Consider the following 11,239-nt stretch of genomic DNA (forward strand, 5'->3'; position numbering starts at 1 on the left):
AGAGGCAAAGCAAATGTTGCTAATGAGTCACCTAATCCTGGCCAGTCTGAGGAACAAGGTACAGGTAACACTAAAAAACCTGTTAGACCTAGATCTTGGACTTGGGAGCATTTTAAAAAAGATGATAGTGGTCCCAAACCTAGGGCTATATGTAAGTGGTGTGGAGCATCTTATGCGGCTGATTCACATAAAAATGGTACTAGCAATCTTAAAAGTCACTCGTTGAGTCAATGTAGAAAATTTCCAAAAGATTCACTTGATCCCACTCAAAAAACACTTGTTATGCAGCAACTTAAAAAAGAAGAAGGAAATGGGCTGGGTAATTGTTTGACTTCTGTATCATTTGATCCTGATTTATGTAGACAAGCTCTTGCTAGAATGATAATCATAGATGAGTTGCCTTTTAGATTTGTTGAAGGGGAGGGATTTCGTTATTTCATGAGTGTTTTACAGCCAAAACTCCATATTCCGGGCAGAATTTCAGTTGCTAGGGATTGTTGGAACTTGTTCATGAATGAAAAATATAAATTGAAGAGTGTCTTTGTAAACTCAAATCAAAGTGTGTGTTTGACCACTGATTGTTGGACTTCTGTACAAAATCTAAACTATCTTTGCCTCACTGCACATTTTATTGATCAAGATTGGAAGTTGCAAAAGAGAATTCTTAACTTTTGTCTCATCAAGAATCATAAAGGTGAAACAATTGGTAGGAAGATAGAAAAATGTCTTTTGAATTGGGGAATAAGTAGAGTCTTTAGTATCACGGTTGATAATGCTACTTCAAATGATGTTGCCATTTGTTACTTGAAAGGTAGAATGGAAGATTGGAATTCACATCCTTTAAAAGGTGAACATTTACATGTTAGGTGTTGTGCTCATATCTTGAACTTGGTGGTGAATGATGGTTTGAAGGATATGCATTCTTCAATTAGTAAAATTAGAAATGCTGTTAGATATGTCCGTGCTTCTCCTAGTCGTATGGATAGGTTTAAAAGTTGCATTAAAGAGGCTAGGATCCAAGACTGCTCTTGTGTGCAATTAGATGTCCCCACTAGATGGAATTTCACTTACATAATGCTTGATAGTGCTTTAAAATTCCAAAAGGCCTTCAAGAGATTAAGTGAGAGGGATGCTGAGTTTGTAATGATGCAAGGGGGCATTCCAAAGAATGAAGATTGGGATAATGCAAGATGTTTTGTGAGGTTTTTGAAGATTTTTTCTGATGTAACCAAAAAAGTCTCGGGTTCTACATTTGTGACTTCTTCTTCATATTTTCATCACTTTTGTTCAATTCTTAGTTCTTTGAAGACTTGGGCTGATAGTAATGACATACTACTTAAGGGTATGGCTACAAAAATGAAGGCTAAGCATGATAAATATTGGGATAACTTAAGGAACATGAATATGATGATTTTTGTTGCTGTGGTACTTGACCCTAGATACAAGATTAAGTTTGTTGAGTGGAGTTTTCAAAGGTTGTTTGAGAAGGAAGATGCTGATTTCTTATGTGGTAAGGTGAAGGAAGTATTCAATGACTTGTTTAACAGCTATAGGGTTGCTCTCAATAGTGATCAAGCACACCAATCTGCACAACACAGCCAAGATGTGGATATGGATGATAGTGCCTTTGATGATGTTCGCTTTGCGGCAGCATTTGAAAATGATGTACAAGCAAGTGAGAGTGTCAACACAAATGAAGTGGATTTATATCTCATGGAGTCCTTGGAGAAACTAGTTGATCCAAGTAGTTTTGATATTTTAACTTGGTGGAAAGTGAGCTCTAACAATTACAAATATCCTGTTTTAAGTCAAATTGCGAGGGATATTCTAGCTATGCCGGTGTCAACGGTTGCTTCTGAATCCGCCTTTAGCACGGGAGGTAGAGTGCTTAATCAATATAGGAGCTCTCTTACTCCAAAAACTGTTGAAGCTTTGATTTGTGCACAAAATTGGTTTCGAGCCAATTCATTGCCAATTGACCTTGAGGAGTCTTTTGAAGAATTTGAAAAACTTGAGAAAGGTAATGTTCTTTAATATTATGTTTTATTTTATCTTCACATAGTGATTAACTTTACTATTTGATAATATGTTTAACTTACTAATATTTATTTTATTACATTTTATTGTAGAACTTGAGCCAATTCCTCAACTAATAGATGAAGAAGGCTCTGGTGATGAATCTGATTAGTGATCAGTGCTTTAGCTTTCAGTTTGGAGTTCTTTATGTTATGTTTTTATTAAGACTTTTCTATGTTATTTAATTTTGTGTTGTTGAGACTTGTTTAGTTATTTTGATGCTGAAGAATTATTATTTTATCAAGACTTGTTGAATATGTTAGATTGTTGGGCAATTGGACATGTTAGTTTATAATGTTTTATGGAATTTTTGTTTTATTATTACGTTGAATTGTGTTTTATTATTATAATGGATTATTGGACAAGTTATATAACTTTATAAATTAAGTTATTATTTTGTATTTAAAAAACCGCGGATCCAAACCGATCCAAACCGCTTGTAATCGGATCGGATCGGATCGGATTTCCAAAAAATATTCATCCAATCCAAACCGCACCGCACATAAATTAAGTGTTCGGATCGGATGACTTTTTCCTTCAAAACCGAACCAAACTGCACCGCGAACACCCCTAATTTCAATCATGTCCAATTAAGACCAATAACCAATTGCATCTAAATAATTTTGGTGTGTCCTCTTATATACAGGCCAAGCTTATTAACAAGTTGGCCCAACTCACTTTTTCATGAAACAAAGTTGAGGACGAGGGCATAGGAAAGCGCCTTTATGTGGAGGTTCTGATTCAACCAAACAAATATGTTTCAATGTGATGTATTATTTTATTGACTATCAATACGAAATTATATTGAAACATATTTGATTTTCTCTTGATTGATAGTTATGACTGCGGAGTTTTTGTCGTTAAATTCATAGACTCATTGGATCCAAAAACTCTTGACATGGATATTATGTTGTGCCAGTTTGGACAACGGTAGGTCATATATCCATTTAAAATAATATTTTGAATATTTTTTATGATATTATTGTTTGGTGACATTGAAAATTAATGCATGCAGGAAGACATGACTAGAATGAAAAAAAAGTACTTACTAGACATCGTGATTGATCCGTGGAATAGTTATCTGAATACCGTGGAGGCTGTTGCCCATGCCCCTTTACGTCGTGCGCCTCAAAGAAATAAAAGAAAAGAGTTGAGAGATCCTTGGACTGCGCCAAACACTACTGAGCTAACAAGAAGAACAGAAGAGGTAGCATGCAGGAGGGCCAATAGGAGTAACAGAAAAACATAACAATGTTCAAATATAATTAGCTTTTAAAATGGACATATTTTGCTCTTTAATTTAGAATATCATCTCTTTATTTTTCATGTAGTGAGAAGACTCAATTAGCCTTAGTTATTTTGCTATATTTATCTTTTTTGTTAATCGTGCATTCATTGTGCATAAATTACACTTGGTTATAGCAGGTAAAATTTATTACAAACGCCAATTAAATTGACTTGCAACACATCCAAAACAATTTTCCTTCTTCATCTCTTGCATAATATAAGAAATTGTGTACAGAATTTGAGTATTATGTATGTACTTCATTTTTATAAAAAGTTGTGTTCATAATATAGTAGATGTTTAAAAACTAAAATGAATAGAATTCAATTTACGAGATTTGAGATGAGTATAAAAGTAAACTGGATTCAATTTAATACTGGTACGATTCAATTTACTTATTTTTTTTACTCATATTTGATTCTTGGAATTTATATATAAAAAACCTTGAGACCTGCTGTCCTCTAAATGAATTTTCATGTGATTTTTTTAGTTTCACAATTTATTAATCATTTAATTGAGGAAGAAAGGATTTTTGCAGTTCCATTCAAATATAATTAGTTATCAAAATGAACATATTTTGCTCTTTCATCTAGGATGTCATCTCTTTATTTTTGATGTTGTTAGGATACACAATTAACCTTAAATATTTTGCTATGTTTATCTTTTTGTTAATTGTTCATTCGTTGTGCATAAATTACACTTGGTTATAGCAGGTAAAATTTTTTCCAAACGCTAACTAGATTGACTTGCAACACATCCAAAATAATATCTGATCTTTTAAATTAGTTTCTGTGCACATCTAAAACTCATTCATTTGAACCAATGAACCTAGTCTTTACAACTATTAAGTAATATAACATAATTAAAGTCCTCTATATTAATTAAACAAATTGCAATTTAAAAAATGAGTAACATACTCTACCCTTTTACTACACATCAAAAATAATATTCTAGTTCTACAAAAAAAAAAATAAAACACATCCAAATTTTATAAATACAAATGAAATTATCAACGAATAAAAAATAAAATCAGGATGCACACGTTCACTTGATAAATTAAAAAACTAATTTATATTCTACCAATTTTACCATTCAATCTCATTTACAATAAAAAATACCAAAAAAATCTTTAAAATTTTTGAATTTTTTTCGTGGCTATATTTTACAAACAAATATTTTCTCAATATTATTATTGGTACTCTTTGTTAAGTTTTAATTTTTATCAATTTTTTATTTATTTTTCTTGTTAATAGTATAAATATTTTTTGTTTAGAGTTTTTTATGTTCACTTATGTATATTATTGTATTTTTTTAATAGAATTTTCAGTATTCATTATTCATATAAATTTTTTAATCATTTTTATTAATACGTATTTTTTATAAAACTTTATTTTTTTATTTTACTTTACATATTTTTTACTATATATTCTTAAATTAGTATATATTTTATTTATTATTGTTAATTTTTATAATATAAATTTTATTAGAAAGATATAATTAAATACAAAAAGAGTATTAAAGAAGAGAGCACAAACAAATTATAACTAAGAGTATTAAATTTCAACACATAAATTTAAATTCTTTTCAAAAGAAATTATAGTTAAAGAGTATTAAAATAATATAATTTTGAATGATATAAATTTATGTCTTTTCTAGTAATTTTTATATAAACATAATTTTGAATGATATAATCCAAACAATATTCATTTTATTATAATCCATTTTGATACAAAATTCTTAAACATAAATCACGTTAACACTAACTTACTTTTTATCAAAATCAAGTTTGTAAAATCAATTTTATACAAACTCTAGTTTGCAAACTCTAATCCAAACACACACTTAATTTTTTTGTATTTTAGACCAAAACCAAATTAAACTTCTCTAATTTTATTTGTATAAAGTATGGATTATGATTATGATTATGACGCTGCAATGCATATTATTTGTATAGAAGTTAGATGAAGATTGCGGCTTCGTTAAGTAGGCAACGAAGAATCTAAACAACGTGAACAATGGGCTGAAAATTTGGCCTAATAAAACTTAAAAAAAATACTCCATCCAAATTGTCTAACCAAAAAACTCCATTCAGTAATTTAAAAATTTTAACATCCACAAGGACCCTCATCGGCGTCGCTCTCCTCTAAACCGGAAACGAATGGCCGTTGGGATCCTCCTCACCATTGTTACTTGGGTTGCTACACACTGCCACCGGTGTCGCTCACCCCTAATAAAAAAACCATCCACTTAAGAATAAAAATAATCATCTGCATACCTAATGTATTGAACATCCAGCATACTAAACTCAATCCAATTAAAATAATCACCCACATAAGAATTAAAATAACCATATGCATACCTACTAAAATAACCATCCTGAACTAGCCATTGAAATGACTTCACTGAAAGGCCGTGTTGAAAACGACGCAATGACTAATAAATGATGAATTATAATGAGTTATGGACAACATCTCCAGCAACGACAGCAGGACCAGGAACAAACTCCGATTACACACTCTACAATCCCAACAACAATTACCTTCAACTTCGGATCTGGATCACCGCCGCACAGCTCTAGAGAAGCACAAACTACAAGACGAAAGGATGATAGAGGCTAGGAGTGGGAGGTCGGATGGAGCCACGTCCCTCTGTCAAAAATGCTCCTCGCTGGCAATCTTATCGTGGCTGCCATGACCAGAAGAGGATGATAGGCACTAACTCCATATGCATATGAGGAGAAGTTCGCACTAATAGGGGTGATGGGTTAGGGAAAAGATTTTGGCAGTGCGGCGAGAGGCTATGGCGGCGTTGATACGGCTAGCGGGGGTGCAGCGGCGCGAGATGAGGATTAGAGATTGATGATGGCGAGGACATGTATTGGAGGTTATGGTGAGATTAGGAATAATCGTATATAATGTAAATGCGTTTAAATATTAATCCTAATTTTTCAAATTTTAAAATTTAATATTAGAGAATCATTAGAATCAATTTAGATAATCATTAGAATCAATTAGTATCGTCTATATTTATATAGTATATCTGTACATTAATTGTAGGATTCTATGTCTTTATTACTTTGATTTATTTAGCACCTATAAATACCCCTTGTATATTGTACCTTTGATCACAACTCAATAATACACTTTTCAGATTACTCTCTGAGTCTCTTGTTTCTAACATGGTATCAGAGCTTATGCCTTTTTTTTTCCAATGAATTTTGGTTCATAGCCCCATTGTTTTTTTCTTTCCGACAGTGTTCTTTGAACTCTTCTTCCATTCCCTTTTCGACACTTTGGTTCGTCACCTCCATAACCATCTTGTTCATCTTGTCGCCGTGCTTCCATCTCAACCAGAACCGCCCCCATCCGCCTCCAAACGCGCCTCCACGCGCCGCCGAAAGACGCTGCCACGACCAGGTTGCTCTCCTTTCCAAACTCCACCCGTGCCTCTTTGCCCTCATTTTTCTCTGTGTTTCCGACGCTTTGATTCGTCACCTCCGGCATCATTGTGATCTTCTCTTCGTCAGCTTTCCAACACTGCCAACATCGCCACTAGACTCCACCGGACGTGCCGTCACGCGCCGCTGGAAGTAAGCTGTCCACCTCTGTTGTTTTGCCTTCCAAGAGTTTCAGCAGCCGTTGATCTCGGTGCCGATCCAACGCTCCTGGTGCTGCCACGTGTTGTGATGAAGCTTTCCTTGGTAGACCCGCGCCGCCCAACCCGAACCACGCCTGACCCGCGCCTCCAGCTAGCTGCCAGCGTGTCTCTCTCCCTCCTCTCAGGTGCTGCCACGTGTTATTATTTGCTGACGTGTCTGCTGACGTGGCGCTGACGTGGCACTGATGTGTCGGACAAGTGGGACCCTCCAAAGGTTTTTTTGTGAGCTCTTTCTGATTTCGCGCTCCGTTTTCTCATTTTTTGTCCCGAATTTACAGGTTTCTTCTTCCCTTTGCTATTTCTTCTATTACTATGGATAAACCAAATGTTTTTCAGCCTATCCCTGTTATCCTTAATGGCTCCAACTATGCACATTGGGTTGAAGCTATGCGAGGATTTCTTAAAGGGCGCAAATTATGGCGATATGTGACTGGTGATATTGCCTGTCCTGTTAAGCCAACTGTGACTGACAACTCCAAAGATGGTGCCTCCAAATCTAAGGAGGATGCTGAGAAGGAAAAGGACTATGCAGAGAAATTGGAAGATTGGGATAGTAAAAATCATCAGATTATCACTTGATTCCGCAACACTTCTACTCATGGCATTCATTTACAGTTTGGGCGTTTTGAAACTGCTAAAGAGGTATGGGATCATTTGACGAAACGTTACACTATTTCTGATCTCTCTCATCAGTACCAACTGCTTGAGGAACTTCATAGCCTTAAGCAAGAACGTGGCCAAGCAGTTTTTGATTTTCTTGCTCAGATGGAGATTATTTGGGATCAGTTTACCTCTTGTGAGCATGTTCTTAAAGATCCTGCTGATGTTAAGGCATATGAGGATTATCGGAACCGGACACGTCTCATCCAATTTCTGATGGCACTTACTGATGACTATGAGCCGGTCAGGGCTTCTCTTCTTCATTAGAATCCCTTTCCTAGTCTTGAAGATGCTCTTCCTCGTCTCAAGTCTGAAGAAACGCACTTGGGATTGCTTCGTTCTAAAAGTGAAACTGTCTTTGCTGCCACCGACAGAAAGGGCAAAATCTGTCGCAACTGTAACTGGCCTGGGCATTCCTTCTCTGACTGTCCTTCTATTGAATGTCGTAAGTGCAAACAAAAAGGCCACATTGGCTCCAACTGCCCGAAACTGTTCTGCCATTATTGTAAGCTCTCGGGTCACTTGATTGCTACCTGTCCTACTCGATCACCACGTTCAGATCAGAACAAGTATCAACCTCGTCCCAACAACTCTCCGCATGTGCCTGCCTCTACTGCTGCTGCTGCTACTGAGTCCACCTCTTCCACATCTCACAACACACCTTCTATCTCTCCATCAGATATTGAAACCCTTCTTAAGCAACTTCTCTCTTTTTCGGGTAATACCCCCGCTACTCTTTCTACCCCTCCAGGTAATTCTAAATGGTATTTTGACTCTAGTTGTTTCAATCATATGTCTCCTCTGCGTCATCTTTTTTCGTCGTTGTCTCCCACTACAAATGCACCTTCTGTCAACACTGCTAATGGTTCTCTCTTGCATGCAACACATCACGGGATTATTTCACAGTCCAATATTCATCTTTCTGATGCTTATTTTATTCCAAAATTAAATTTTAATCTTATCTCTGTCGGTCAGCTTGTTGAACTCAATTTTAATGTCATTTTTTATATCTTTGGTTGTCGTGTGCAGGATCGTCGGATGGGAAAGATCATCGGGACTGGCTGTAAGGTCGGACGCTTATTTGAGCTCGAGAACCTTCATGTTCCCTCTACAAATCTCTGTGCTATTTCCTATCCATCTACTCTTCACCTGTGGCACCGTCGTCTTGCCCATAGCTCCTTAGGAAAATTGCGTCCTTTTATCTCTACGGGTGTTTTAGGTCAAGTTCAAAATGAGTCTTTAGATTGTATTTCTTGTCACACAGCAAAACAACCTGCCTTATCCTTTAATAATAATTCCTCTATTGCATGCTCTCCTTTAGATCTTTCATTCTGATGTTTGGGGCCCCGCTCCCACCGCTTCTATGGGAGGGGCTCGATATTTTGTCGTCTTTATTGATGATTATTCACGTTTTACTTGGGTTTATTTGATGACTAATCGTTGTGAGTTGCCTCAGATTTACATTAACTTTGCCACTATGGTTCGAACTCAGTTTTCAAAGGTCATTAAAATTTTCAGACGTGATAATGCTATGGAATATCGTGACTCCAAACTTTTAAATTTTCTCGCTGAATAGGGTACTTTGTCCGAGTTTTCTTGTCCTGGTATCTCACAACAAAATGGCAGAGCTGAGCGTAAACACCGTCATATTCTTGATTCTGTCCGTACGATGCTTATTTCCTTTTCCTGTCCTGAGCGTGCTTGGGGTGAAGCTGTTCTCACTGCTGTTCATGCTATCAATAGACTCCCTTCTTCTGTTCTTTGTAACACTACTCCCTTTGAGCATCTTTATCGTACTTCTCCCGATTACAATTCCCTCCGTGTTTTTGGTTGTGTCTGCTTTGTCCTTCTTTAACCTCATGAACACAATAAGCTTGAACCTCGGGCTCGCATGTGTTTTTTTCTTGGTTATGCTTCTGAACATAAGGGTTATCGTTGTTGGGTCCTATCTCTCGTCGTATTTGTATATCTCGTCATGTTGTCTTCTGGGAGCATCACATGTTCTCTAGTTTTTCCTCTTTTGAGTCCATTCCTTCTACTATGTCACCGTTTTTTACTAGCCCAAGTGTTGATCTCTTTCCTAGTGATGATACTACAGGGTCTATCCCAAGTCCACCCCTCGGGGCTCCTGCTCCACCGCCTTCTCCATCTCCTGATGATTCCAGACCGGACGGTGATCCCGCTCCTACCGTCATGCCTCCTCCTCCCACTCGTTCTTCTCGGGTAAGAAATCCACCTCCTTTACTTCTTGATTATCATTTCTTTTCTACTATTCTTCATCAACATGAACCTAAGTCATTCAAAGAAGCCTCCACAAATCCAAATTGGCAAAAAGTAATGCAGAAAGAAATACAAGCACTTGAAAAAGCACATACTTGGGATTTGGTTAATCCTCCTTCTGATCAGGAAGTTGTGGGCAGTAGATGGATATACAAGATCAAGACTCGCTCTGATGGCTCTATTGACCGTTATAAGGCACGCTTGGTTGCTCAAGGTTGCACGCAAGAGTATGGTATTGATTATGAAGAGACTTTTGCTCCTGTTGCTCGCCTTACATCTGTTAGAGCTCTTCTTGCCATTGCCGCAGTTAAAAAATGGTCTCTCAGTCAGATGGATGTGAAGAATGCATTTCTTAATGAGGACTTGAAACAGAAAGTCTATATGAAATCACCTCCGGGATATCCTTGTCCTTCTCGTAAGGTTTGTCTCCTTCGCAAGGCACTTTATGGACTTAAGCAAGCTCCTCGTGAATGGTTTGACAAGTTCAGCACTACCATATGCAATCTTGGTTTCACTTCTAGTCCTTATGAGAATGCTCTCTTCATTCGTAAAAGCGAACGTGGAGTTGTCCTTCTACTTTTATATGTTGATGACATGATCATTACTGGAGATGATGTTGACGGTATCTCTGATCTGAAGACCTCACTTTACCATACCTTTGAGATGAAAGATCTTGGTTCTCTCAGCTATTTTCTTGGTCTCGAGGTCATCTCCACGGATGATGGCATCTATCTCTCTCAGGCTAAGTATGCTTTAGATCTTCTTGCTCGCGTTGGGATTACAGATAGTCGCATTGAGTCTACTCCTATTGAGCCTAATATTCGATTTACCCTATGGATGGCACTGCTTTGGATAATCCGACTCTCTATTGACAGTTAGTTGGCGGTCTCGTCTACTTGACTGTCACCTGACCAGACATTGCCTATCCAGTTCATGTTCTCAGCCAGTTCTTGTCAGCTCCTCGTACTACTCACTATGCGGCAGTTCTGCGCATTCTTCGCTACGTCAAAGGCACTCTATTTCATGGCCTTTATTTTCCTGCCCATTCCTCTTTGACTCTTCAGGCATACTCCGATACTGATTGGGCTGGTGATCCCACTGATCGTCGTTCCACTACTGGTTACTGTTTGTTCCTTGGCGACGCTCTCATTTCTTGGCATGCTAAGAAGCAAACCTTCACCGCTCGCTCAAGCATAGAAGTTGAATACCGTGCCCTCGCTGACACCACTGCTGAGGTTATCTCAGTTCGTTGGCTTCTCGAAGATCTGGGTGCTCCTCAGT

The sequence above is a fragment of the Arachis stenosperma genome, chromosome 1 (genome assembly GCF_014773155.1).
Source record: "Arachis stenosperma cultivar V10309 chromosome 1, arast.V10309.gnm1.PFL2, whole genome shotgun sequence".
NCBI classification, from domain to species: domain Eukaryota; kingdom Viridiplantae; phylum Streptophyta; class Magnoliopsida; order Fabales; family Fabaceae; genus Arachis; species Arachis stenosperma.